The 15,206-nt window shown below is 42.3% G+C and overlaps 1 protein-coding gene across 5 annotated transcripts in view; it reads right to left on the reverse strand.

Moving 5' to 3' along the window:
* Rasgef1b (RasGEF domain family member 1B) overlaps nucleotides 1–15,206 on the reverse strand; it is a 525,136-nt gene that overhangs the window by 202,661 nt on the left and 307,269 nt on the right. Inside the window, exon 1 of one of the 5 annotated variants that reach the window (XM_052735444.1) lies at nucleotides 4,349–4,450. The exons of the other annotated variants lie outside the window; for them this stretch is intronic. The gene's annotated coding sequence lies outside the window, so the exon portion shown is untranslated. Of the gene's footprint in view, nucleotides 1–4,348; nucleotides 4,451–15,206 lie in introns of those variants that run through there. 5 annotated transcript variants of the gene reach the window in all.

The following is a 15,206-nucleotide window of genomic DNA, read 5'->3' on the forward strand; positions in this document are numbered from 1 at the left end:
GCATGGGGAGAGAGGAAGGGGGAGGTTGTTTATACATCAGGGCTCAGTCCCTCCAGGGGTCTGAAGAATCTGAGAATGAAAATCCTCTAATCTAGACAGTCTCCAGGGCGATGATTTGCTAAGAGGCGAGGGCAACCAGAGAGGGTATCCAGATGGGCCTTGGGGAGCAAAGGGGAGGATGTAACATTGTAAACAAAGCAGCATTTTGTTTCATTATTTTGACTTGTCTTTATTGTTGAGTTTATTTGAATTTAATTGTCCTAAATATGCTAATGACCATGCCATACATACATGAACAAGCATGGGCGATAAAACATGATGAGAAACACTGACTGAGCAGCTCTTCAAATGTGTGGATCTTAACCTTCCTGCTAACTCCCTGCTCATTTTCAGCAATCTCTGCTCCACTTCCTAACTTTAGACAATTCGGCAAGTCACACATCCTCATTTCTAATGGTCAGCAAGATGGATACTCCCATGGCATGTCAATCAGTGGCTCCCGATGGGGTGCAATCCTTTTTGTGTGCAAGCACACATGCATGTGCATACCTGATTCCATCCTCACAGAGCTCCTGGCACACGCTGGGTAGCACCTTGCCTCTTCTAAGGGCTTTTCTGAGCTTGCAGCTGGAAAGAGATGGGTGTCCCGAGACCTCTCACTGCAGCAGTATGTCTCTAACGGAACTCACATCTATCAATAACAACTCATTTGATTCCTCGACGCCTCTGTGAATACAGGGAGGAAACCCTGGCAGGACAGCACTCGGCATGCAGTAGGTACTCAGTGAATATTTGTTCAACTCTAGCAAACAAAGCCCACTCTACTTGGTTACTTTCCAATGCAGAATCTGGAAAATATGTGTATCTTCCCAGCTTTCCAGAAAGATACTGGGGGGTGGGAGGACTCATCTTCTGGCTTTCAGAAAACTCTCTGACAAGAAAGCTCCATGAGGATCTGATGCTGGAAGCCACTGCAGAATCCCATCACTTCTGTGATGATGAGTGATGGATGAGACCCCAGCATAAGATCCTTGGTCTTCAGCCATTTAACCCTTCCGAGAATCACCTCATTCCAGCTGTTAAAACCACCATGAGATTCTCTAGTAAAAGCACTCCTTAATATTGGTGGACACTTGGAAATCAATAAAACCTGGTCTCTGATTTTTTAGATGACTCTAAAGAAGCAGATTGCCAGATTAAATATGGAACACCAGGTTAAATACAGGACTTGAAAGAAAACAAAAGTAATTCACTAGCAAAGCAGTGCTTGTTCTGTGCCTCTCCGGGAGCTGGATACAGTTTCATTTAAACAAACAGAAACAAACAAACAAAACACCCTTGTGACTTTTCTGAAACTTGGCTTTAACGGCCTGTCCTCCATTTGTGTTTGCTCAACTCTCCATGGACTGAGGGTAGCAAACAGCTTTTAAAAGCAGCAGAAAGGACTCTTGACTTAGCAAACAAACCCCTCCCAGGATGAGATAACAGCAGTAATAACAGCTTGGGTCCTGGAGGCCTGCACAGCTTTCAGAGAGAACTTGCAGACATTACTCATTCCCCAAACAGTTGCAGGCTTCCACCTGTAAATAGCTCCTCATTCTAACACACTATCTGGCTGAGGTAGGAAGGGTAGGGCATGAGACCTGAACTCTTCTGCTACCTGGACCTTTACAGCAAGGTAAAAGCTGAACACAGAGCAAATCATCACAGGGTTTATGAAAATCACAGAATGCTTGGGTGGGAACCCAGCAAGGTATGAGGAAGGAAGGCTGAGAGATGTGCATTTCTCACAATGGTCCAAACAGCACTGATACTTGCTAGTCCTGGGACCAGAAGTGCTGGAAGCCACTGCTTTAAGATGCACCAAGGTGTGTTTGATTTTTGTTTTTTCCCAGCAAGACAAAAATCAACAAACACCTACCTTTTTCAAAAGACAGAAAAACCTAGGTAGCAAGTTAAATTGGACATTGCAGTATTGGTTGCACAGGGGAAAAAAATAGAAAAATAAAAACAGGAAAAAAAAGTAGACATTATCTAAGAGTGGATAAACAAAAGGATGATGGTATTAATTGCAAAGATAAGTAACCAAGCCCTGCTTGTCTCTGAGTTGTATCATTTGGAGACAGCAATTAAATGAATACATACGGAAACAGTTTAGAGCAAATGTGTCACCTTGCACTCTTAGAATGCACATGTCACTATTCTTTTGAGCACATGGGTTTTCAGTCACAGTTGTAGATGCTACACAAAGAAATTTTTTAATAAAAAATAAGGTGTGGGGAATACAGAAGCATGTGGGGTGTGTACGTCTGTGAGTATTCTCCAGGTGCATGAAACATTCTGAACAGGCTGCTGGGAACTTATGGGTGGGTACCTGGGCACCTGGAACTCGAAATTCCGAGTACTTTTATCATGAAGTCCAGTTTCCTTCAGCTCTGGAAGTCTGACTCTTTTGAAGAAAACTCAGAAAATGGCTTTCTTTATCCAGAGTAGGTGGCACCTTCCCTTTCTCTCTCCTCACCTCCATCATCCTCTCACAGTGACTACCCAACAGCCAGAAAGACACGCTAGAAGCCAGGAGAGGCAGCCAGTGTTAGAGCAGTCAAATGTGGCGCCAGACCACAAGCAGCAGGCGTGGGGGAAGAGGGTGGTACGTGGAGAAAAGACAGAGAGGTGTTTATTTGCCAAGTCTCTGACTGGTAATTTCACTGTCAGCAGAAACAGTGGCCGAGAACACTAAAAACAAACATGATTCTACTACTACTTGGGGCCTTCTTGCATGCATGAGTCCTAGAAGTCGTTTGGGGTCCTCCAAGATGCTGTAGCCACCCTCAGACCTGCAACCAACGGGCATTCTGGATCTTCGTTGTATTCTCAGCTAGACATTACCCCATTACCTCTCGTCTGCTTAGATGGTTTCTCTAGTTATGTGAGAATGAAGAGCAATTGTTTGGTTTCTGTTTTCATCTTCAGAAACATGAATGTCCTAGAAAGCTACAAGAGACACTCAAGGTCTCATCTAGAAAACAGTTTCTGTTAGCGTCTCCTGGTACTTCTCTCAGGGTTTCGCAGTTTGTTTTTATGGCATGAGATGACAGATATCACAGCCCAGCTGTGTAAAGCCACCTATCCGGTTCCCCGGATCCTTCTCAGTCAACAAATATCATGAATTTTAGATGACTCCTTTCATTTCATTTGTAAATGTTTTACATGCATACAGTGCATCATAAAACAAAATATGGTATTATTTTTGTTCGAATAAATAATTCACACTGAGAATTTTGTTTGCCTCCTGCTTTTATGCAGATAACATTCTCGAAATTTAACCACCTAACCATTTCTTTTATGTGATCACTTCATTTACCTATTCCTCTACATGTGGATGCTAAGATCGTTTCTAATTATTTATTCTTAAGATCAAGGCTGCAATACCCACCATATCTGTGGCTGCACATACAGCAGTGTTTTGTTTTGTTTTTTTCAGCTGCATGCATACTAGAAGTAGAATTTCTAAAATCCTGGTATTATCTGAGGTAGGAAGGGTGGGGTTTGAGACCTGAACTCTTCCAATACCTGGATCTTTAAAGGTAAAACTTTAACACAGATCCAAATCATGCACAGGCTTTATGAAAATCACAGAATGCTGACTAGCAGTGTAAGTACTTGATATGCCCCACCCCTGCTGATCCACGGGTCCTAGGAACCTAGGGATGTATAGCCTTCTGTGTTCTCTCAGCACCTAAAGTATTTGCTGAGTGAAGGAATGTCCTGTGTGCCATGTTCTGTGGGCAACTGTACATTACAGGAAAACCTGCATCTAATCTCAGATTCTCAACACCTCTCTACTGTCATGAAGGGGAGAGGTGCCAGAAATCCATTCTACATGCCAGATGCTATTGACCTGGGTTAATTCATAGAATTGACCCATTGCATTAACAACTGTCACCTGAATGTGCATGTCACAAAAATAAATGTTCCTAGCTGTGGTTGTATTCATAAATTGATTGTTGATTTAGTAGGAAAAGAAAAAACGTCAAGTCTACTATATGGAAAGAGAATATACAAAAAGAAAAGAGAATATACACAAAGGAAAAGAATTATTAAAACCTAGTTATTACATATGAATTTTATTAAATGATAAATACATTGTGAAAGTATGTCAAATTATATTCCCAAGCATTACACAGGTGCCATTTCACTCGAATTGAACATCCACATACTTTTGGAAGCAGTTGCTCAAATGTAATCTTTAGAACCCCACCCAGGCCTCTCTGTTCACCTTATCCTGGTGCCACACTTAGAGCACATTCCCAAGGACTCCACTCCACTTTAAAGAAGGGTGACTCACTGGACCGTGTTTACTCCTGACATCGCCGGCGTCCGGTTTAGGCCATCTCTGTCTTTGATCGAAGCTGTCAGCATTTTCCTTCCTCTCTGTCTGCTATAGTCACACACTGTTGAGAAGATCAGTGCCTCTTCTCTCAGGGGCAGGCCACTCAATGACACCTTCAAGCCAGGCAGGAATTCACTACGGCAGATCTGGGTGTGATACAACCTTCAGAGGCGCTCGGCGGGGAAGAAAAAGTGCAAGCATTTCTGAGAGCTTGGTCACCTTGCCAGTTTCCAGTTCCTAAAGGGACCGGCATGGTTAGATGGCCTCTAAAGGTATTAGTGGGATGAGGCCCCAAGAAATATCTGAGTAGGAAGCATGACAGAGCCATGAGAGAATGTCATTCAGAGAGGGTTTTATTTCTCTTAGATATTTTTATTAAAAAGAACATTAAGTTTCTTTAAGCATGAGAATATTAAAACTTGCTCCAGTTTTAATCTAGAAACATGTAATTGTTTCTGGTTAAAAGATATACCAGTAGGTAGTCTTTTCCATAGCTAGAGAAGGAGAGACTAGGGCTGGACCTTCTCAGTCCAAAAGGCATGATGAGGCAGTAGAGTGAGCTGCAGGTGCGGCTGCTCCGAGTGGGGGATTATCTGTCTCCTCCGGAGGAGGGGATGGAATTCATGCTGCCGCTCTCTCCTAGGCTGACAGCCATCCCCTCTCTCCTCTAGTCTTCAGAACGACTGCTCTTTCTTCCGCTCATCTCTAAGAGATCCAGACTGAAGAGGGCTCCATACACAAGTATTGTTTCAGTCTCCAGGCACCATGTGTTTGGGAGAACTTCCAAACAATGTACAAGGCTTTAGGATCTGAAGAGCCTGAGATAGTCTCCATACCTCAACGAGCTAAATCCACCCTGCAATGAACGGATACACAGCCTTCTGAAGATACGTTTACAATTTAATTTGTTTATCATGTGAGAGCACGTGCAGAGGTCAGAGGACGCTGGTGGGAGTCAGCTCTCCACTTTACCAGGTACATTCCAGAGACTGAACTCAGGTCATCGACCTCGGCAGCCTTATGCTCTGAATAATCTTGCCAACACTTTCTGAGGCTATTTTAAGCATGTAATTCTGATTAATTTGCACTAGATTCACAAGAACATTTTTTCCTATGTACTAAACAGTATGTGATGATTGTTTGCTGGTCTGCTGAAAGTTCTTGTTCTTGGAAACAGGAAGTAGGAAAACAAACAGGAAAATAAAATAGTTCAAATTTAGGGCAAAATCTGCAAGTTACAGAATTCTGGCACAATATATTTTCTAATCTTGACATTATGAATATGAGACTCACAAAAGTTTTGACAGAAGAAGTAAAGACCAGGGTTTAAAAAAAAATCTGTACAAGAAAAACAATTAAATTTTAATTGTCCCTGGAATCTTTTCTAAATGAGCTAGTGTTGAAGGGAGCATCAGGAGAGAGTGACTCTTGGTCTCATTTGACACAACTCAAAAGCCTCAGACCTCACACTCATGGTCCAGTCTTCCCCAGCTGCTATCCGCTTCTCCCTTCATCCCATGGTGCAAAGGTAGGCATACACATGTGTGCACAAGTGTGGAGAGGCACCTCTCTCTTAAAGTCTTATTTTAATTCTGTGAAGTCCCGATACGATGACAAGACTTCTCGGACTACTAGCTTCTGTTTCCCCTCCCACATCCAGGTCCCTACCTGCTGCATGTCCTTTGCAAAGCCGTAATCACAGCCAAGTATCATTTCTGAATGCATTTGTGTCCCAGATAATTGCATTTAGTACTTTCATAAATGTCATTTCATGGTCAAAATAGCTTTGTCATATAAAACAATCACTTCACAGACAGCTAAGAAAACCTGTGGTTCAGTCCTCAAAACTGGCACAAATAGAAGTTTTTGGTTTCCAGGTTCATGCACAACCCTAACTGACTCAAAAGGACAATATTTTTTCATGTATATGACACCTTTAGACATAGACACAGGACCCAAAGGATAATGGATTTACAGCACATTTCTCTGTTTTCTGCACCAAAGCATGTCTAGTGGCAGAGAGGAGTGAATGTATGTAAATGTATGTGTGAGAAGAGTGAATGTATGTGAGTGGGTGAGCAGAGCATATATATGCACACACTGGAAGAGACAGGCACAAAAGAGACTTCAGAGAATATCAGTCTGTAGCATTTGGTTGAATACATATAATTTCTTTGAGGTCTTCTATATATCATAAAATTCTATTTCCAAGATTGCATTCCACTACTTCATACGTTTGTGTCTGCTGTAACGGTTTTATTTTCTTTGGGTCTTTTTGAGACAAGGTCTCTCTGTTATGCAGCTCTGGCTGTCTTGGAACTCACTATGTAGACTAGATGACTTCAGACTCTCCATGTGGCTTGACTACCCTATGAACCCTTGGTGGCTGTCTAATGTACTGCAGAGAACAGATTATAGTCTTGGTGTCTGTGTAGACATGGGTCTGAACCTTTGCACTAGGAGACTGGCAGGTACACCAAAAGCAACAAATTAGAACACATCTAAAACCATGTCTATCATGCTGCCATGGCATGGTTGGCACTCGGTAGCAAGGGTCATTATTTTGGTGGTGTTTCTTATTTAACAAAGCTGGTTCCAGGCACTTTCGCTGAGGTAGCAGCTGAACTCTTAAGTTCAAATGTCTCAGATTCTGCAAATCCTGTTGTCATATTCTCTCGATACCTTGTCATTTTCCTTCTAAGCATTTACTGCAAAGTAAATGTGCACTTATTCTGTGTTTCTAAGATAACAGTCTACTTAATATAGCTTTCCTCCTAGTGCTATGCACGTCGTAAAAGCAGACTCCTTCTGCTTTGCTCACATCTGTATTAATTCCTAGAATGCTAGCTTAGTGCTTGGAACAAACTAAGTGTCCAATACTATCTCAGGAATGAATGAATGAGTGAAATGGTATAAGACATTTGTGTCTGTAGATCATGTAACCTACAGACATTATGAGGAGAAATGTGCACAGTAGTTGGGGCGAGGAGTCTTTTCTGTTTCCTCTGACTGTTCCACAACAGTTTGTGCCATGGATGGTGTATAATGTTCCATTGTAGATCAATCTCATTGGCAAACCTAACAATTACAGTTACCCAGACTTCTACTATCACAGCCCAGGATCTGCCATACATACTGACCTAGATGGCTGCCCAGTCATGTGTTTCCGTCAACTCCCAGCAGTCATGGGGAAAGCTCTGTTTCCATTGTGTTTAAAAGGAAATTACAGGTATTTATTGCACATTACTTATTTTTTAACATTCTGAATTTATGGCCATTAGTTTCATATAGAACCTGTTTAATATATAGACTCCTGGTGCCCCTCCCCCACACTTGATTTAAACACCAAGTGTGTAACCCCAGAACTAGCATAGTAAGTAAGTTCTCTTGGTGAGACGCAGAAAGACAGGTTCACTCCTTAGGAAACCATTGAAAACAATTACCATAGCATTTCTTAATGACTCGCATGCAGATGAAATTGAACCATTATTTCTGGGATTTTAGTAGATATAATATGTAAGAATGTATGTAAATCCTTGTGAGCCTTTCACTGGAATCTTGGCAGACTGACGAAGCTCTGTATTAAGTAAAATGAGAGGGGGAGTTAATAGTTTTGATCCTTTAAACAATCGAATACAACAATCTTTTGCAACCTCAAGATTTTAAACTCCTAGTGCTTGTAAATTGCTGTTTAGCTGAACAGAGAGAGAGAAAAGCACCGTGAACACAGTCAGGCCTCCCGAATGGCTATTTCTAATGGGTGAGGCGACAATGAATGAATGTGGTGGTGCCGGCTGGTCACATTATTCTGCAAGTCTTTGTAGGAGCCCCAAGGGTAGAGGCTGCTGGAGACTCTCACACTTGGGAGGGATCAAGCAGAAGAAGTACAGATAAGGCCTGGTCAATAAACTCACCCATGCCACATGAGTCAAAGTCCACGTTAGTCGTACCTAATGAGAGGGCCACGGAGAAAAACCCATTCTAGGTATAGCTTGAAGGGAAGAAAGCTTTGAACGTCCGAAGTGCAAGGCATGCCTCCCGGTTGAAAATCTCGAGTGCGGTGCATCTCCCACCCACCGTCGCTCCAGTTCATAGACGCTGAAGCCGTTTCTCTCCCAAGTATCGCCTATACACCTGAGAATAAATCATCAAGCTGCATAATGGAATTCTACCTCTAATTTAGAACCTGAATTTCATGTCTTCAGAGGTATACAAAAGGCCTGTGTCAACCTCTTGCTTACCGTAAAGGCAGCAATTTGGGTTATCACCAGACACCTGTCTAACCTGTAATTTTTCCTTGCTCCATTTTATGTTGTCACCATGAATATGTAAATGGCAGTGTTCGCCAGAGTGCTGATGTGCAGTACAAAGGAGTGTGCAGTTAACTCCCGGGTGGAGGTGAAGGGAGGAGAGAAGAATGCTTAAAGGTGGTGAGTCTCCAACATTGGAATCACCCGTCCTTCACTTTAGCCTACGTAATTACGCATGCTCTATTGTATTTGGTGTAGTAAACAAGAGGGCTCTGAAGGCAATTCGGGTAAGGACAAAAGCATCGCAATGAGGATGATGAGAGAATATAACACAGACTGGCATGAAAAGGGGCAACACGAGGTCCGTCCATGGAAAGAAGGCTCTCAAATGACTTCATTATGTCCATTTATTTGGCAGTCAATTCAGTATCATCATCGGCAGTACATTGAGATATTGCTGCACATATTTAACAGTGGAAAACGTCTCGGGTCCCTTTGAGCTCTGTCTCCACTGTAGGCATTGATTAATTTACTTAATTCATTCAGAAAACACACTCTGAGCATCAGTTGCATACTAAGCATTGCTCTTGGTGCAGAGTATGAACAAAATCAGACACATTTCTATTCATTTTCAGTGACTGTAACTCTGTGGGGAGATATAACTTCGACTCAGTGTGTCTTCCAGCTCAGACTTGAGTGTTAAGCAAAATTTCCTAGTACTGATACTCAAGCTGTCTTTCCAGAGCCACAGAGGTTTCGAAGAGACATGGAGAGCAATGATGCAAGAAATGGATGAAGAGACTTCCAGGTAAATGCCCGGTAATAGATAGAGATCCTATAGTCAACAGGATGTGGAGAGCAGAGAGGAGGGGTATGCGGTGATTAGTGGCGAGCTTGGGAGAAGAAGAAAGAACTTTGTGCTGTCTTATTCCGCTCTTGCCAGACACAGCACAACTCATATTCCTTTCTGGCACCCTGAACTAATCTAGCCAAGCAGTCAGGCTTTGAAGATTGACTGATGGTGGTCTCAGATCCAGTCACTTATAGCCAAGATAAATACATATTATAGTGGCTTAATCTCCCTACATACATCAGACCCTAGGGCTCTGTTTCCTTTGGACTTTTCTTCTCTACCTCCTCCATTTCCTGCACAATGAACAATGATAGCTTCAGTACTGCTGTCCCAGACAGATTTAATGCTATCTTTCAGTGTTTATACTGTCTAGATTAGACTAACTTTGTAAAAATGTCTCTCTCTAAAGTCTCCCGATCTTATGTTCAGTTGTGTTTATTTTCTTTTCAAACATTTATAGTGTCTTCTTGATGTTTTTAGGAGTGGCCTACCTAGCAGGCCTAATCCCCTTGCTCTTACTGTTGATAGAATCTTTGAGTTGAGTGTACAAACGCAAGGGCTTTGTACTGGCACCAGATAAAGCATGTTAAATGGGCACATCCCTGTACTTTCATCTACTTTGCCTGGGGTGGGAGTTCAGAAACACATCTCCCGCCCCATTCTTCAAGCATTACCAGAGCCTTAATAAAGGTACTCAGAATATCTTAGGAAATGGTGTGCTAGACTGGTTCATACCAGCTCACAGAAACAGACTACTAAATTTTCAGAAATTCTGTGACCCAACTGTTAAATGCTATTAAAATTTAAACTATACAACAACAAGAAATGATATGTGTGTAGCAGATACTCAAAACTCATCACTTCCTAATTATCGTACTGTTAATGCTCTTCAGTTTATTGTCTATTGCTTCTGTGGAATATTGTGTAACATGGTATGCTACTGTGTGTCTCTTCTCACTCCTGCATTTAATGACATCATGTTGATAACTTTAAAAAGGCCATGGTAGAAGAATTCCCTTAAAAGAGAATTGGCAAATCCAGGCCAATAAAATGTCTCATCAAGTGGAGTGTTTGCTCTGCAAGGCTGATGACCTGAGTTCTGTGGCCAGAATCCATAAAAAGGAGGAAGGAGAGAACCAACTCCTCAAAGTTGTCCTTTGATCTCCATAGGTACATATGCTCACTGCAGCATACCCCTGTATCATACACATACATTAGCAATAAATAGTAATTTCGATTGACAAATTGTAAACCAGGCTTCTTGCTTTGATTCATGGTCTAGTTAAGGCCTGACCTACATATACATTGCTGTTCCTATGAAATAATAAAAGGGAGAATCTCATTGATAGAAAATAAACATGTATCGCCAACCAGTTCTAATAACAGCAGAGTTCAGTAAAATTCATGGCCTAGGAGAAGAACATTGGAAGCAAAATCATTTTCGCTCAGAATATGTACACATCTGGCCTCCAGAATCCACAGATTTTTAGGGACAGCGAGGCCATGCCATGGGACTCTTATTTTTTTGCACTGATTTGAAGTATCAGACAGGAGACTGGAGACGTCGGAAGAGTGTGAGGCCTACTTGGGCAATCCACCCACACTCTGCAGCCCTGCTAACAGCATTTGTTGTGCAAGTCTCCCAGACATTGTGGGAAATCCCAAGGTGGAGGAACTCGTTTTGTGTATTAAGGTAAAAATTGTATTAGTATTTCACATGCCAAGTGATTTCTTCTCAGCCTTTTCAGTGTCTGGGTGCTCTAAATAAGAATACATGGTCTCAATAATAAGAGAGCATAAGGTAGGTCACATACAAGATTTCAACAATGATGATAATGCAAGTGGATTTTGCCAGAAGGGCTTAACAGGCCACTTGGAACTTCTCCACGATTCTCCTGATATCCTTGAGGTATACTCAAGGAGAAAAAGCAAACACAAAGTTGCTTAGAGACAAGTGGATCTAGTGGGTTCCAGCTGCTTTCCTGAATTTAAGGATAGAGTCAGTTTAAGACCACAGTGAGACCAGAATCTTCCAACTCTGACTCCTGATCAAGTATGATACTCACCCCCAGATGGTCATAAATGGTGGTTCTAAACCTCAACTTAAATCCAAGCAAATTACTCTCACAGATAAACACACAGCAGTCCAAATCCCCTTCAAATTTCTGAGGTTCTAGAAACCTTTACTGAACAGGCAAAGAGACAGACTTGTGTATCTGAAGCTCTCCAGGGTACCTGTCCCGAGTCCCAGGCAGAGAAGTCAATATTACCATTATACAGCAAACCTTTTCCTTAAGATAGCAGAGGCTTGAACAATTCTATGATTTCTGCCTGATTTGAAGTCTCTCCACAGCTGACTCAGCAAGTAAAAAGTGTAGCTTTGTCCTTAGTCTGCAGCTCACTGAGCACATCATTCTAATACGAGTTGACGGGTAAATTCAGAAAATCTCCCAGGTCTTGTCTCATGAGAGTGAGGACAAAAATGGTATTTCACCCATTCTCAAATGTGGTGTACCATCTATCTGGCCTTTAATCCCAACTATTTTCCCCTTACAATTGTGTGTGCATGCACGTGCACATCTATGTCCACACGTATATCAGAGTGTGCGTGTAAAGGTCAGAACATGGCGTGTGGGAGTCAGATCTCTCTTTCCCCCATGTGGGTCCCAATGATAGAACTCTAGTCACCAGGCTTGGTAGCAGGCACACTTTTATCCACTGAACTATTTCACTGACCCATTACCCGGTTATTAATCACCAGAAGGAAGAGATACAAGTCTGGGACAAGACACTTGAAAGACTCTAAACACCTATCTTGGTTGAGACCTTTCTTTTTCTGATTTTGAAAATTACAAAGTAACTCTCACACTTCTTCATGGAAATGTGATGTCCTTTTTTTCTAATAATGATGAAATGCACTTTAGAGAGCTTTCCCAAGTGGGATTAACACAAAGGAAGCACTCATGTCATTACCTGCCCAGGACAGATGTTGCTAATCAATTAGAATGAGCCTAGATCTGTATCCATCAAGGGATCGATGAAGCTCCTCATTCCCCTGTGTGGGACGCAGTTTATAATCTTCTCCTCCCCATCCCTCAGTGTACTGCCACAAATGCATCTAAACTGGACTTGTGACAAGCCCAGATTTGAACCAACCATTTTTACTTCATTGAAAATGAGGACTATAGAAGTTAAAAACCTTGGTTGCAGTTACAACAGCGACACCAAAATTTGAAACCAGATCTGCAGTGTATTTTTACATTGTGACACACTACACTCGTGTTTAAGTAAACCCCAAAAGGTTTGGTCTATGGGAGGACGCAATCAGAATTCCCACCCATGGATTTAAGGATCAGTTGATGGATAAGACCAGAGCGGGCACTGCCTTTGTTTGACAAACATAAGGTAGATGGAACTGGCAATGAGCTGTACACAGACACTAACAGACAGACAGACAGGCAGACAGACAGACAGATAGACAGACAGACAGACAGACAGACAGACACACACACACACACACACACACACACACACACACACATACACACCAAACAAGATTCTTTCCATAAATGAATTTTCAATGTTTATGATGCTAAGGCCAAGTGAAAAAAATTAAATGGGCGAAAGAAATATAGAGCTGCAGGATTGAGGAGTTCTGCAATTACTTACTAGTTTGCTTACTTAAGTAGACTTAGGAGTTGAATTAAGAGTAAGCAAAGCATTTCAGTCTTATAGGGCCTCATCTTTGCCTTATAAATTGTGGAAACATAGGTGGATATGTAAGGGATTTGGAAGAAAACTTATAGATGATGGAAATTTAGAAAGATGCAAACTTGAGCTTTCTTTCCTTGATAGTTGATGAGAAGGGACTAGTCCATGTGCCCAGCAAGCCTAAGAGCAATTAATTAACTCTGAGATGTCATGCAATTGTCAGACATGTGAGGCTGTGTGGTTGGGCACAGGACCGGAAGGCCTACTGCAGGCACAGCACATTCTACTGTCTCTCGGAGCAGCTCTGGCATTGGAGCTGCCCACACAACCTGACTGACACCCTACCCTCGCCGTAGGAGACACTGGCATGTCTTCTACCTCCACCCTTGGCAACAGGCCTCTTTGGGATGTGCCACTTTGTTTAGAATCTTGCTTAAGTGGGTAAGTATGACTCAGAAATTTCATATTTCCAAAGCCTTGTTAAAGTTCAGATATTTCGTGGAAGCAGATTCCACAAGGATCAGGGTTTCTACATGGCTTTCCATCTCGGCATGCCTGCAGCTGCTGTTCTTTCTGCTCAACAGAAGACCTAAAACATTTCCCTGGGAAAAACAAGACTCTGAGCTACAAATATAGACACCATCGCCCCCTCATTCTGCTTTGGTTTCTCTTATTGAGACACAATGTTATCAAAGGAAGTGTTAAGAATTCAGTAAAGTAGTTATAACAGTAATAATGCTCACCATTGCTATCGTAAAGAATTTGATTCTGTTAAAAAAATCCAAATCTAGTGTACAGAATATCTTTGTAAATGTGGACTATTCTCACTGACCACTTAAGAGGTTGATGCTCTAACAACATTGTGACTTCTGCTATATGTCAAGAGTGCTCAGGGCTGCTCTAACAAACTCGTCTCCAGCAGACACTCTGTGCTTATGCTGTCCCTTTGTTTCCTTGGATCTTGGGTTTTTAGATTTTGTGCCAAATTATGCATGTTATTTTCAACACAAACACACACACACACACAGAGAGAAAGAGAGAGAGAGGGGGGAGGGAGGGAAGGAGGGAGGGAGGGAGGGAGAGAGAGAGAGAGAGAGAGAGAGAGAGAGAGAGAGAGAGAGAGAGAAGAAATAAATGAGTAAAGAGCATCCTAAGCCAGGAGGCAGACAGAGCTTCAGACTAGTAAATTGCTTCAGTCTTTGAACTTGCCTTTCTCCAGGCCTGATGCTGCCCAGGGTCTCTGGGGATGCCAGTGGAGAGCAGGGAAGCCATGCCTAAGAACGCTCTGAGACGATTCCTCCTGCAGCACTGAATACCACTTTAGCTCAGGAGAAAATGAGAGGACCAGAGAGGTCCACATTTTTTTTTTTAACATTTGAGACAAAATATTTATGAAAAATAAAAAGAAGTGGGTTTGTTTTGTTTTTTACTTGTGAACTTCTCACAAGATTTGCTTTTTAACTGATAATGGCCCCATTCTTGGTCACACAGTGGCCCTTAAGATCAGGTGTCTCCTCCCCCGAAGCACTTCACCTCTTCTGTACTTATTTACTGTTACTAGTTCCATAGTCAAATTCAGGGAGCTCGCAGACAAAAACACCCAAAGAAAACCAATCAAAAGGTTCACACCATCAGCCTGAGGCCAGCTACTCAAGGACCAGAGGCAGTGGTAAGGTGCTCAGTAAGAACAGAGCTCAGTCCATTGGTGTGCTCTTCCCTGGGGAAGGAAGCGGCTGCTCTCAGCGTTCCTTAGCTGCCTGTAGTTCTTCGTGTAGAACGAGACCTCACGGGCCTCATGGCTCTTGCTATTGCCCTTGTTCAGTTCATGTTTAGGCAACCCTGTTGCTGAGACTTTATGCGTGCAGCTCCTGAAATTGTCAAGAGACACAATCTCACAGCACACTCCCTGACCCTCCGACTCTTTCAATCTCCCAGCTTCCTCTTCTGCAATGTTCCCTTAGGCTCAGGGGTTGTTTTGTAAATGTATCAGGGTGTGTTT

The sequence above is a fragment of the Peromyscus californicus genome, unplaced genomic scaffold (assembly GCF_007827085.1).
Source record: "Peromyscus californicus insignis strain IS unplaced genomic scaffold, ASM782708v3 Scaffold_13__1_contigs__length_99412109, whole genome shotgun sequence".
NCBI classification, from domain to species: Eukaryota; Metazoa; Chordata; class Mammalia; order Rodentia; family Cricetidae; genus Peromyscus; species Peromyscus californicus.